This window comes from Lepidochelys kempii, chromosome 7 (assembly GCF_965140285.1).
Source record: "Lepidochelys kempii isolate rLepKem1 chromosome 7, rLepKem1.hap1, whole genome shotgun sequence".
NCBI lineage: Eukaryota > Metazoa > Chordata > Testudines > Cheloniidae > Lepidochelys > Lepidochelys kempii.
Window position 1 is genome coordinate 10,865,632 of NC_136386.1, and position 15,401 is coordinate 10,881,032.

A 15,401-nucleotide genomic window follows, 5' to 3' on the forward strand; every position below is an offset into this window, starting at 1 on the left:
TTAGGCACCTCTTTACACTTGGAGAATGATCACACTAGATGGTATTTGTCACACATTTTTGTAGGTGGTGAAATGTAGGATCCACGGCAGGGCATGTTGTAATGCCGCACACTAGGGTTTGAGAACGGGTTAGCAGCTGAACACTAAGCTTGAGTTCAGGTTCTTCTGTTGACCACAAGGTTCATTTAGTTCAAAATTGAATGGCTTCTGTCTACCTAAAGCTTACATAGGTCTTTTCTGGTCCTTTCTGTGCCGAAAGGATGAGCAGGAGCTCATGCAGGGTAGCACTTGTGTGCTGGCCACCCAATAGGATGATCTTGCACTGCAATAGGAATGTCCAAGGATGGAAACCTTGTGTCTGACACATTAATATCTCAATGTATGAATTCAAGAGCAGAGAATATGGCTGTGTCAGGCAAGCTTAGCTGTCTGCTCTGTTTGCTCATAAAGATGAAAATAAGCCAGTAAGCATGCATGACAATATTTAAACAATGCCTCTTTTGTGACCCTGCTAGCTATGTCCTTCGGATTGTGATTTGTTCTCACCCTTCAGCTTTTATTCTATTGCAGAATATCTCTCCCATTGCTATTAAGCTAGGGTATGAATCATGAAAAAGTCATATATAGGGTTGTTTTACAGAACCCTTATGTCAGCTCTCAGCTGGAGAAGGGATTCTTTTCAGTAGCCTTTAATCCATTGCTTTCATCGTTACAATGAGTTTTTGCAGGTCATTTTCTCCAATGCTGAACAAAGACCCTTTCCAAACACAAGTGTTCACACATGAAGCATTAAGAGATGCCTTTTTGTTGTATTTCACAAATGTAGGCAGTTTCCATGAACCTCGCTTCCACTTATCCTTGTAAAACAGGGGCGGGCAAACTTTTTGGCCTGAGGGCTGCATTGGGTTTCAGAAATTGTATGGAGGGCAGGTTAGGGGAGGCTGTGCCTCCCCAAACAGCCAGGCATGGCCCGGCCCCAGGCCCCTATCTGACACCCCCTGCTTCTTGCCCCCTGATGACCCTGGTTTCAGCTCTATTGGAAATATCATCAACCCATCCGCCATGACTCCCATACTAGTTAGTTAACTGTCTGTCCATCCAGGGTCTCAAAATAGTTTCTATCTGCCAAGACCAAGAAGTAAGGAGGGGTGTAAAATTGAGATAGAGAGAGAGATGAGTCAAGCCATGTTGGACCTCACAAAAGGTTGTATTTCGTTGAAGGAATAGACAAAGGTTAATAATTTGTCCCGCCTTTGACCAGCAAATTTGCTTCACAGGAGCAGTTCTTACCTCTATGAAGTTCTACACATGAGTAATTCTACTGTGAGGAAGTGACTCATACTGGTGGAAATTCAAGGGAAGACCAAGTCTCTTGGGATTCCAGTAAGGTGTGCAGTGTGCATAGAACCAGGTAGAGGTTAATAAACAGAGTGAGCAAGTGAAAATCCCACCCTGGTCTGAGCAAACACTCACCATACATAGTGCAAACTTATCCCCTCCCTGGGCTTTGGGATGGGTAATAAAGTTTGGCTATTCCTAGTGTTTCAATGCAGGGCTTACTCTGTCCCTTCCCCTAGTTCTCTCTGCCCCAGAGATAGACACCAGCCTTTGCTTAAGTTCTGCTTAGAACTAACTAGCTTCATCTGCCAGCATGATTCAGCAGTACCTGCTCTGTATTTTTATGGAAAGTTTAGCACCTGAACATAGGAATACAGGGCTCCTTTGTTGAACCGCCTATGTGGGGCTCTAGAAACTCACAAAGCATCTCAAAATACATAGTGGGGAGAGGTAAAAGGAATAATTCTTCATGAAGGTCAACACGACAACTCTCACATAAGGAAAACAGCACATGGATTCTGAACAGAGGTGATCCCTTTTACATTTCAGCTTTCTTTTTTGAAACTAGTAAATAACTTAGTTTTGTCTCTGCTTTCTCCATACTGCAACTTTACACTGCCTGTCCGCAACGGAAGCTAGAGTCAGAAGGTGGGTGAGGTAATATCTTTTATTGGACCAACTTCTGTTGGTGAGAGAGACAAGCTTTCAACATAGCTCTCTTCTTCAGAGCTGAAGAAGTTGGTCCAGTAAAAGAAATTACCTCACCCACCTTGTATCCAGGACCAACACAACAATAACAACACTGCATACAACAAGGCAAAGGATGCTGCTATTTTCGGGGAAAGGACTGACAGGACATACAACCGCAGAGTGCAGACTCACACGCTAGTTTCTTTCAGAGACTTTATGTAGGACCAGGTGCTTCCAAGGTACTTCTAGTCCCCCTCCCCCCAATTACCAACGTATCTGAGCGCCTCATAATTGTTAACATATTTATCTTCACAACACTGCAGTGATGTAGGACAGTTCCATTATCCCATTTCACAAATGGGGAACTGAAGCACAGAAAGGCTAAGTGGCTTGGCCAAGGTGACGTAGGAAGTCTGGAGCAGAACTATGACTTGAACCTGTCTTTACAGAGCCCTTGTCTGGCTGTCTAACTGTAGGCCATCTTTCTTTTGTGTCTCGCTCCCACAGACGAGCAGTTACTCACAGGGAGAGTCCCATTCTCTCCCTTTTTAATTGGTTCTTCCCATGACATTTAAAGTCATTCAGATTGAAAGGCTGCTGCACCATCGTTACTTCTGCATGGAAAAACATCAGGGCTCTTCCTTCCTCGTTACTGTGAGGAGTCAGATTAATAAAAAATTATATATGCAATTTGTCTAAAACCGTATTGTGCCCCTTCTGACCAGCTTCCTGAGTGCTTTTAAACAAATTGTTGTAAAAAAAGAAAAATAGTGTAAAAATAAAAATGTCACTGCCGAGCCAAGGTTAGAAGTATTGCAAAGGCAGGATTTTCTGTCCCTCCTGGAGGGGGAAGGAATATTCTCCATTCAACTGCAGAGGACACAAGAAATACTACTAATCGCTTCTAGTGAGAGCCATCATCTTCTGTTTCCAGCAGAAGGGGTGCGTGCAGCCGTGTAGGATATGGGCATAGGCACTGACTCTGTGGGTGCTCTGGGAATGGAGCACACAAATGGGAAAAATGGTGGGTGCTGAGCACCCACCAGCAGCCACCATATCAACTCTGCCCCACCCCCTAGCACCTCCCGCCTGCCAGTGGGCCCCCACAGATCTGCACCTCCCGCTCCCTCCCCGCGCCTCCCGCCCTCCGCGATCAGCTGTTTCACGGTGTGCAGGAGGCTGGGAGAGAGGGAGGACATGGCATGCTCAGGGGAAGCGTGGAACTGGATGGGGGGCGGGGCCTGGGGGGAAAGGGCTGGAGTGGGGGCAGGGCCTGGGGGGATACAGGCCCTTAAAGAAAGTGAGTTATGATGTCCATAATGGTTTCATTGAGTATATGTGTCCACTACAGCTGCTAGTGTGCCTCCAGCCAGGGGCAGACAGACACACGCTAGCTCTGCTTGAGCTAGTGGGTTAAAAATTGCACTGTGAGCAGCAGCACGGGCTAAATACCCGAGCTCAGACGCAAGGGATCAGGCAGGCTTGTACTCGGCTGGCTAGCCCTTGGTGCAGCCTATGCTGCAATGTTCAAACTGCTCTTTTTAACATGCTAGCTCACGTGGAGCTTCAATGTGTCTGTCTACCTGGGCTGGGAGGCATGCTCCCAGCTGTAGTGTGGACGTGGCCTTTGTTACCTTGTGTGTTGTTCCCACTCCCCCTGTCCTCCAGTTGTATCCATTTGTTGTCTCATCGTAGTCTTAGATTGCAAACTCTTTGGTACAGGGACTGAGTTATGCATGTGAACCATGATTAGCACAACGAACCTTGAACCCTGGTTGGGGCCCCTAGGTACTACCACAAGTACAAATAAAATGACAGAGGGAAATGCGGCCCTGAAAGAGAATGCCCTAAAAAAAGATGCACTCGTGCCATGATGGTGTTAGATATTCAGAACAGACTGATCGGGGAATGACCTCCCTCTATGCAAATGCAGCTTGGTCACAAGCGGCTTGGGTCCTTTTTATAAAAAAAAAATTAAAATAGTTGCAGTCCAAACGTGTAATCAGACGGCATCAATTTAGCAGAACTGTTTGGACCCAGTGTGTTCATCGCTTGCCACTACTTAATGTGGCCTGAAGCTATGGCGGAATCAGAGAGAAAGCGAACGCCTGTAACCAGTTACGGTTCATCAACCAAATACTAAGGAGAAACATATTAATAATATCATCTAAAATGCACTCAGTTGGCACGAACTAATTGGCTGTCTAAAGAACTGCAACTACTGTAACAAACTACGTGGAAGTGGGGGTGTGTACGTACATATATACAGAGTACAGTACACCCACTTTTAAAGAAAGCATTCTGTCATTCTTTGCACAGTTCTTGGGATTTCTACATCCACATAGAGACCATGGTGATTCTGAACACAGCACTTTTGTAGGGCAGGCACAAGGATGACTGCAGGAGAGTGACTAAGTGTAACCTACTGCTCAGTGTTTCATGCATCCCGCTGTAGTACCTGGACCACAGAGGTTATAAGTCTTTTACAGTTACCAAATAAAGAAGTTATTCTTTAGGCTCAAGTAGTAGAGGCTCATGCTTTAATCCTCTGTGCATACTAAATGGTTCTCACTCAGTATCTAGCATTTCAATGGTGATAAAAACAGGCTTTGTGCAGCTTCATTCTGGCCACAGCTGAGAACCCAGCTGAATGACTGTGCAGGGCGGTCTGTGGTCATAAGAAGCCCCTGACTGCTAGCGTATGTTCTCCTCTTTGCTAGACCCCGCGCAGGCAGAACAGCTGCTGTGGGGCTGCCCTTCCCTTCCCTTGAAGGGGGGGCAGGGTGGGCAGGAAGAGGGGGGAAGCTGGTAACCAGAAATGCAGCAGTGCTGGAGCAGGAAGAAAAATAAGCTGCACCAAGACTAGAGCTGGGCCTCCTTTCCCCATGGAGCAAAGAGGGACTGAATTGTGACCAGTGGCGGATTAATGCATAGGCCCGTGGGGCCCGTGCTCAGGGGCCCCAGACAATCTGGGGGCACCTGCACGTAGACGTGGGGGGCCACTGGTGCTGGAACTACTCCTCCTCTTCCCCTGACATCCCACCCAGGCCACAAGCCAGAGCCCAACAGTGGTAAGAGCTGCACAGGAAGCCCGGGCCACCTTGGGGAGCCCTGGACCCGCCTCTGCCCTGGGCGGGGGCCAGGGTGTCCAAGACAAGCCCCCGGCCTGTGTCTCTGCCCCCTGGGAGGTGCCACGGCCGGTGAGACCCAGGGGCAGGGGCTGCGGTCCAGCCTCCTGCCTCCTCCCCAGGGCCTGCAGACAAACCTTGTGTGGAGAAGGCGGCCCTGCCCCAGCTGGGAGGCGGTGGGGAACCCTGGGAAGATCCCAGGCAGCGAGGAGCTGGGCAGGGAGAGCTCCTTGGGCACAGCTCCTGAGGCTACTGGCCCAGCCTCAGCAGTTGCTGCACTCTGCCCTGGCTCACTCAGTGCCTGTGCCTGGCTCACTGCCAGGCTGCCCCCGCCAGGTCCCTCCTGCTCCCGCTGACAGGCTGCCCCCACTGCTGTCTGGGCTTTGTGCCTGAAGCAGTAACCACATGTGGCACCACTCCTCCTGTCACCTCTGGCCCAAGGCTTGCAGTTTGGGGGGGAGGGGGCAATGTCCCCGTCCCCCCCGCTCCTCCCAAACTTCGCCCATGCCGCTCCCGCTCCACGCCTGCCCAAGGCTACTATTCCTGTGTTAAAAAGTAGGCAGGCATGGTCCCCAGGGTGTGGGGGACCCAAATGTTCCTTGTGCCCAGGGCCCCAGTAAATCTTAATCAGCCTCTGATTGTGACAATCCGGTCTCTACCCTGCTGTTCCTTTTCAAGGCAGCAATCCAACCTTCAGAGAACTAATTAGCTGTATATCTCATTGGGGGACAATTGACGGCAGAAAAGGACTTGAAGCAATAAACAACAATGAATCCCCTTACCGTTCCCACTGATGGCAGTCCCCGAGAAATCCCCAAGTGTATTTCAGTGAACTTTTTCCCTTATGAATTTCAGATTCATTCGGTATGAGAAATGCAGAGATGATGGTTTTTTTAAAAACAAATATCCTCTCTGCATATGCTAAGGATATTTTCAGTGTGTGCTTTGTGAACTGGGCATTATTTTGCTTCTTTAGTATTCCCCAAAATGCAGCTAAACAATTAATTGCTTCACCTTTCCTTGTCTGAAGAGGATGTGTCTCTTATACATAGAAACACTAAAGTCAAATTTTTGACTTAGTGGCTTTGTTCATATTGCTAAGCAGATCAAGTAGGAAGAAAAATGAGACAAGAGATAAACAATGTTGTTTTGTCTGCTAACGTGATTGATAGACAAGTTCCAATTATTGTCTCTTAGACTGACAAGAAGCACTTTAAAAAAAATCCTGACAGATATTGTTTCTTTCTGGCTTGATGCTACTTCCATGGAAAAAATATACAAGGTTGCACTCTGGTGGTAACTGCATGGCTGTGTCATGCAGAATGACTGTTTAAAGGTCTTTTTTATTAATTAGTATTATAACTGTGTGACTCATCGCTTGCGATCAGAATAGCCAGAAAGGTAGTTTATTCATCATGTTCAACCCCGTTTACATTTGTTCTAAAGAAACAAACAAAATCGGAAGACTGGTTTTGATGATTTCTTAATTGAGTTCAGCCAGACTGAAGGAAAAGGTTAGTTTAAACTATAATAATAAAAAAATGATAAAAGTTCCTCTGGGAGTTTTTGCCACCCTGCTGGGCTCAGCAGACGTTTATCAATGTTCCCTTGGCAGGAGGGGGGAAGAAAAACAGTTCTCCTATCTGACCAGAAACACTTCAGCAAGCATTTTGTGCTGCCTTATCCCAGGAGTTTTATCAACTTTTATGAGCCTGATATACGGAAATTTTCTGAGGGATAATAATATTCCAAGGAGTTTGCTGGCCAGCCTCAGGCCATCCCTTAAACATTATGTTGGGGCCACATACTTTGTTTCTCTGCATGGTCCCTCACGGTTCTATTTCAGTCCCATAGCGCCCCTGTGAGGTAGGGAAGTGCTATTAACTCCACTGTACAGCTGCAGAACTTGAGGCACAGAGAGACTAGGAGTATATCTACACTGAAAAGAAAAGACCCGCGGCAGTGACCCTCAAAACCGGGGCTTGTGCTACGGGGCTAAAAATAGCAGTGTAGACATTTGGACTCAGGCTGAAACCTGGGCTCTGAAACCCAGAGAGGGGGAGGGTGGATCTCAGATCTTGGGCTCCAGCCTGAGCCCAAATGTCTACACTGCTATTTTTAGCCTCACATCATGAGCCTTGTGAGCCTGAGTCAGTTGACCTGGGCTCCGAGATGCACGGCCGAGGGTCTTTTTTTGCAGTGTAGACATACCCTAACTGACTTGCCCAAGGTCGCACATGAAGTCTGTGGCAGAGCAGGAATTGAACCCAGCTCTCCTGGGGGTGAGGATAGTGTCTTTAGCCCCAGGCGTTCCACCCTACTCTAGATATAGAATACTAGGGCTTTATACTAAATCCCCTTTGACTGTATTGGGTATATGGGCAATTTTCCTTAACTGCTTTCAAAAACAGACCTTTCAGTCTATTATAAAAGAGCTTTACAATTACAATTGTCAGAAACCTTGGCAGGGCTCTACATAGCATGTAGCCATAAGCCAGGATGTAGTAGAGGATTCATTTATTGTTAGATTTATGACTGGTGAATTCTGGCCATTTGGAAGCTGGGCCTATATTTCACGGATTCTGCTTGATTCGAATCCATGGACTGTGAAATTCAGTGCATGGCCCCAGCTGAGGGTTAGAAAATGTCTATGAGGAAGGCAAAACAGATGATAGAGAAGATGAGATTATCTCAGTGAATTCCCCACCTCCCTGTGGGCCTCACTTTTTTACCTTTATTTCTAAATACAGCACCAAGCAAAGGCTTGAAGAGGTATGGCAAACTTACTATGCGCTGGCCAGGTACTGAATCTATTTTCAACGATTTCCAGCATATTAAATGAACTTGAAGTTTCCCGAAATAGTCCATGTAGTAGATGTGTTTTAACTGATCCTTCAAATGGCAGCTTAACACATGCGTACACACTGCATTGAAAAAGATCTATTTGTTCTTGCAACTTTTTCTTTCCGAACAGTTCAGTCCTGATGGATTGCATTTGTACTATAAACTGTATTTTGATAACACATCTTTTAATTAAAATTTGATAACACGCCCTTTTAATTAAAAATACTAAAACAAAGGGTCAAAGTAATGAAGATCGATTAATGCATTTTTTAAAAGGGACAGTCGGGTCCAATTCCCCCAGTTTAGATTTTAAGACCAACTGAAGTGTTTCTGTGAAATTTTGTATTCTAACAGGAACAGTGTGTTTTTAAACCAATGTGCACTGACCTGAGAGTCAGGAGACCTTGCTCTGCCTATGACGTTAGCAAGTCATTTCACCTCTCTGTGCCTTGGCTTCCCCACTTGTAAAACAGAGAAAATGGGACTTTGTGAAGTGCTTGACAGATACGGCTGATGAGTGCTATATGAAAGAGCTAGGTATTGTTAACAAGGTTCTAAATGGTCAGAGAAGTGTGTGTAATTGTGTGTCTAATTCGCATAGAGGTTTAATGTGATGAGACATCAGGCCCTTTCTTCCCCTGGGTGTGGGATTTGAGCTGACACACAATATACTCCTCCTTTAGCACAGGTGTTATTAGCATGCTGTGCTTTCAGACTGCTAGTCCAGCTCCTTAACATTTATATTTTTAAATCACACGTAACATATAGCCACTGCCTGATTTGTTATGGGTGCAGATTCTTGGCTGGCCACCAACTCAAAGGTTAGAGACATTCCCTCAATAACTGCAAACCTGAATGCGATTTCCATTTTACAAGGATTATGTGAAAATGCAGGGCCCATCAATAGTTGAAAAAAATATCTTCATGATTCCATTGTGCACTGTGGTTCCAAAAATAGTGCATAAGCCTCTAAATTGTGCTCCACAGATGGTGGTCCATATGACCCAAATATACCAAGAACCTGTCTTGCTTCTGATGAGGAATTCAGGATTTTCATAGAATCATAGAACCGGAAGGGACCTTGAGAGGTCATCTAGTCCAGTCCCCTGCACTCAAGGCAAGACTAAGTATTATCTAGACCATCCCTGACAGGGGTTTGTCCAACCTGCTCTTAAAAATCCCCAGCGATGGATATTCCACAACCTACCTAGGCAATTTATTTCAGTGCTTAACCACTCTGACAGTTAGGAAGCTTTTCCTACCATCCAACCTAAACCATCCTTGCTGCAATTTAAGCCCATTGCTTCTTGTCCTATCCTCAGAGGTTAAGAAGAACAATTTTTCTCCCTCCTCCTTGTAACAACCTTTTATGTATTTGAAAACTGTTATCATGTCCCCTCTCAGTCTTCTCTTCTCCAGACTAAACAAACGCAATTTTTTCAATCTTCCCTCATAGATCATGTTTTCTAGACCTTTAATCGTTTTTGTTGCTCTTCTCTGGACTTTCTCCAGTTTGTCCACATCTTTCCTGAAAGTTGGCACCCAGAATGGGACACAATACTCCAGCTGAGGCCTAATCAGCACAGAGTAGAGCGGAAGAATTACTTCTCATGTCTTGCTTACAATACTTCTGCTAATACATCCCAGAATGATGTTTGCTTTTTTTTGCAACAGTGTTACACCGTTGACTCATATTTAGCTTGTGGTCCACTTTGACCCCCAGATCCCTTTCCGCAGTGGGCATTTTGATTTCCTTGCTTCAGAGTCTAAAATAAACTGAATTCTTGCAGAAAATTGGGATGATGGGAAATGCAGATCAATGATGAAAATTGGAGAGAAAAGGTGGGTGAGGTAATATCTTTTATTGGACTAACTTCTGCTGGTGAAAGAGACAAGCTTTGGAGTTACACCATGTACCTTGAAAGCTTGTCTCTTTCACCAATAGAAGCTGGTCCAGTAAAAAGTATTACCTCACCCAGCTTGTCTCTCTAATATCCTGGAACTAACATGCTGACAACAACCAGGCAAACAACAATGGAAAATTAAAGTGACATTTAGGATAAAAATGAACCTGAAGGATTCCCACTGTTGACAGTTTTCTTTGAAAGCTGCCCCTAGTGAAAAATGCTGATTTATTTTTTCTTGATTAAAATGTGCCTCAGTACAAAAACATTTAAGATGTTATTTCAGTGTTAATATCACTAGTACTCTGTTTTGCCCGTATTAGCCTTCCGATGGAATAAATCAGAAACTTTCCACTCCCCGCACTGTTAAAATGTATTTTTTTTGAGAGAGAGAGATGATTATTAAGGCCTGGTCAACATAACCATGGTGCTCAGGGGTGTGAAAATTTCTCATCCCTGAGTACCGGAGCTATGCTGACCTCGCCCCCGGTGTAAACACGGCTAGGTTGATAGAAGAATTATTCCATTGACCTAACTACTACGGCTCAGAGAGGTGGATTAACTACAGCCGTGGAAAAACTGCTGAAGGAAGCATCTACACTACATCGCAACAGCAGCATAGCTACAGAGCTATTGCTGTGCCACTGTAGCACCTGTAGTGTAGACATGACCTTTCTTTCTTTCTTTCTTTCTTTCTTTCTTTCTTTCTTTCTTTCTTTCTTTCTTTCTTTCTTTCTTTCTTTCTTTCTTTCTTTCTTTCTTTCTTTCTTTCTCAGACAGCTAAGATGTTCATTAGACCTCACCAAGGATATTCTTTGGCGCATCTCTTCAAGAACTGGACAATCATTAAAGGTACAAATTATGTAGCTAAATTTTGCTGGACCCAAATAATTTCCTACTTTCTTTTATTTTCTTAGAAAAGGAGTAAAGTGTTCCCCACTGGAATCACTAGGCGTTGCCAGTGAACTCAGTGGGAGCAGGAGCAGGGCCTGTATTTAATTCCTGCACTTCAGGGCCTGTCTACACAAAAAAGTTTTTCCAGTTATGTGGGTGTAATTATACTGGTATAACCCCTCATGTGCACATTTATTAGGGCTTATCAACAAATGAAATTACTCTGGAAGAGCTATTCTGGAAAAAACTATTCCTGAACAACTCCATGTTAGATACTTTTACTCTGGAATAAGAGTGCCTTGTTCTGGTTTAGCTTGATCCACTTTCAAAGATGGAGTTGTTCAGGAATAGCTGTTGTGCTTTCAATTCATACCCTACCTTAATCTGAATTAATTTTCAAGTATAGACAAGCTCCTAGATTCAGGATCTGCTTGTATCGGTGTAGAAAGACTAGTCCATATATATCAGGGCTGTTCTTACATCAGCGGAATGAGAACCACTGCTGCCTTCTGGCAATGTGTGCAGCCAAAAAGGTTTGTTGGTTCACATGAGCATCTCGAAGTTCAGAGGCTCACTCAAACCTCTGATCTCATGTGATTTTTTTTCAACTCAGATTTCAAATGAAACTGCATGACAGAGATTCACCAATACTTTAGTCTGAGCCGGACATACTGCAAGAGCTGCTCTCACATAGTGAGTATTTCTGGGTTTTGCTGAGGCCAGTCTGGTGCGGGAGGCAAAAGGGAGCATGCCACTTCAAATTCAAATAAAAAATTATGTCTTTTTCAAACTACACACACAAAATCTACACCCGTCAATTACAGCTGCAGGTACAAGTAGGCAGAATATAATTGCATGAATCTGAATTTGGCCAAGACACTGTGGTGAATATCTTCCTTCTCTGATGCCATGTCTACCCAAGAATTTTTGCTAAATTTTCCCCTGGTATTGGTCTGAAAGGCTTTGTTTGTTTGTTTTGTTGCTTGCTTTTTATCTTTGGCCTGGTACTGCTTCATAATGGTATGGTTAAAATGGCACAGCTCCCCTTGATGTGGATGTGGTCACACCAGTATAAATGGGCTTTACTGGTCTAGTTTTATACCAGTAACTATATTGCTAAAAAACCCCACACTGTGACCAACATGTTAATACTGGTACAAAGTCTCTCTGTAGAGCAGGCCTTAGAAATATCAGGAATGTCAACTGTGGCCTGCCCAGGTTTCCTGGAGGACTTTGAGGTTCTCAGAGCATCTGACAGTTGAGAGAGCTCCAACTTCAACAAACACTTCCCTTCTCCCAAAACAATTAGTAGTTGAAGTTAAATAGGCGTTAAAAAAATTAAAAATTTTAGACAGTCCGACTACAGATCTCTTCCCTTTCAATTGCTTGGATCTTGTGATATAAAAGTTTCATTAGCTCTTAAAGGTTTCAGAGTAACAGCCGTGTTAGTCTGTAAAGTTTTTATAAATAGAAAAGACCCAAATTTCTCATCTAAAAAACATGGAGGGAAAATAAAACAACTACAAACCATTAGTCCTCAAAAGGAAGCCCCGAAAGCATACTAGCCCAATTTATTTTTCCCTTCACAAGTAGCCTTTAAGACTCTCATCATGAATCAATTCCCTTTCCACAGAATTGCTAATGAGGAAATGTAAATACACTTGAATGGCTATAAAAGTGCTTAAAGAATGAGTGGAGAGGCCAAACAGCCTTTTACAACATTGATTAGCAATGAAATCAGCAACCCTGTAGTGATTGTGCAGTTTAAGGCAATTTCTATTTTTAGGCCCTATAAATAGCAATGGTGGCCTAAGATCACATTCCACGCCTGGGACAGAGATTGCTCTTTGGTATACACACTTGAAAACAAAGTAAAATCTTTTCTATACCCAAAAGACTTCCTAACTTAGCTCAAACCCATTATCCACTTCCTGGTCTTTGAGTATTTTCCTTGGATGCAAGATTACCCCAACATGCCCAAAACCTGGCTCATGTTTTTTGCAGTGAACTCTCCACATTTAATATAAACCTCCACCTCTAGACAGCTCAGTCTGGACTGGGGTCCTTAGCAGATCACAGTTTGAAATGCTGGAGCCAGGTAGAATTTTAACACAACTAGACTGATGAAGGATCTTCTGCCTCACTGAAACAGGACTTGTTTTTGTAAAAAAATATTCTCTCCTCTTTAATTGTTCAACCATTTAGGAAAAAAGAAAGACCATTGCTGGTTAGGCTGAAGCCATAACATATATGCTGCGCCCCTGGCAAGCCATGAACAAGTAGACAAAATGCTTTGATCAGCTCAAGGCTTTACGTGTCAGGAAAGTGATACTAAAAGATAGCACATAATGAAACGCAATGCCGGAGTAGAGCACTGGAGACCCTACAAGTGAGCATGCTGAAAGCAATCACCAGCTTTATGAAGAAGGGAACGTACACCACAATAATGTGATATACCACACAAGCCATTGCTCTTCCTTCTAAAGCAGCGGTTCTCAAACTGTGGGTCGGAACCCTAAAGTGGGTCACGACCCAATTTTAATGGGGTCACCAGGGCCAGCATTAGACTTGCTGGGACCCAAGGCTGAAGCTGAAGCCCTACTCCCGGGATCATTTAGTAACTTTGTTGTCAGAAGGGAGTCACGGTGCAATGAAGTTTGAGAACCCCTGTTCTAAAGCAAAGTGACACCTAGATCTCTTTAAGAATCTGGGCCTTAGTCTACCAGGCTGATAGTAGCTATCCAGCTTTAATGGGAAATAAGGTATGCTACCGAGCGAGAGATGATCGGCGCCTCAAAGTTTGGCTCCACAACTGAGCGACCCCAAAGCGCAGGGCTGTGAGGTGTTTTGGGTTTGGTTCTGGCCCATCTCTGCTTGTACTGGGACTATCGAAGCGGGCAATGTCAGTAAAGCCAATTTCAGAGGCCTGTCCTGTAGGGTCAGCTTTTTTTCAACACTGGCAGCCTGTACTGAAATTGGAAGAACCACGCTATTTCTCATTGGTCAGATCTTAAAAGGTGAATATTTCATCTTAAATAGTATCTAAAGTGCTTACACCAATAAGGATGGAGCCTAAGAAGGATCTGACCTTTATTAATAAGGACTTGGCCCCTGATGAGGGCCTGTTTAAACTACTACTAAAGAAGTTCATTACATGCCCAAAATGCACGCAAGCAGAGAGTTTGGGTCATTCGTTCAAAAAGGGACTGGATTAACTGTGTTCCCTCAATTATCTTTTTCCTGTTTCACTCTAGAGCAATGGGAAAGCCCACTGTCCCTTTCCAGTTCAGGACACAGGGGATCTCCAGGCCTGTCAAAGCTTCTCTCTCCAGTTTGCTCCCTGCTGCAGTGGAATCCTAGCTGACACTGTCCCAGACAGAGACAATCAAAGGGGCTCTGCCATGGGTGACATTTGCTCACCCTGTGCTCTCTCATGTGGATTCAGTTAACACAGGTTAAAGGCTGCAAGAAGAAAGAAGAAAGTTATTTCAGCGGCTCGGTCACAACTTTGACACCCAGCACCAGCTGAACCATGAGGAAAAGCCACACCGATCAGCAGGGAGCGTGTACACCACCAGTCTTTCTACACACTTATGCAGGGCTGGCGGGGGGGGGGAAAGGGGGACAATTGTACCAGGGTCCCAAGCTAGGGGGACCTCCAAAACATCTGGAACTGGGATGAAATAGGGGTGAAGAGGGAGGGGGTCGGACCCTGGTAAAATGATGTTCCGTGGCCCCAGATTTCTCTCTGTGGGCCTGCACTTATGTTGCATGGCTTTAACTCGACCACCATACTGGTCGAGTTAAAGTGGGGTAACCCTGATAGCATACATGCAGTTATACTGGTGTAAAAGTGCTGACTCCCATACGGGAAGGGGAATAAGCTAGTCGCAATAAAAGTATAAACCCCAGGGGAACGAGTGTTCCAGATCTCCTTCTGAGCCTCTTCAGCAGAGGACATGAGTCTGTGATGGCTAAGGCTGGAGAATCTTGGCTCTTTAGACCAAGCAGTAGCAGCTCATGCTTTTAGCTCTGGATGGCCCTGGTTCAGTGGGCCAAGAGGGTGGCTGTCAGATGAGCACTTTTATACCAATATGCCTGTGTCCAAACAACAAGTAGAACTGTATTGATAAAAAGATTGCACCTTAATAGAGTTATATTGGCACAAAAGTGTGTGTAGGACCAGGGCCTAACTGGAGATGGTTGGAAAGAGCCTCTGAGGCCAAAACAAGGGCTGGTCAATACTGCAAGAGAATTCATGATGACTTGTTTAAATAAAAAACATTAAATTTGCTTTGATGGCATTTGCCACCCTTTTAATGCTGTCATGGCCATCTTGAATCTCTCCGACTTATAAAAAGGAGGAGAGAAAAGTTTCAAGTCATCAAATCTGGGAGCAGCACCAGTGCCATGTGACTTGTAGGAGTGGTTACCTCTCAGGCAGAACAAAGGGCCCACGAGATAGCCAAAGTAAGAACTTACCAACAGCCCTATAACCTGAAATATGTTCACCTAACAGGTTTGTGGCACCTTTTCCAACAACACAAACAATTCATAGCAATCAAAGTCCAACAACAGCAAACTCAGAACAAAGTCAATGGGT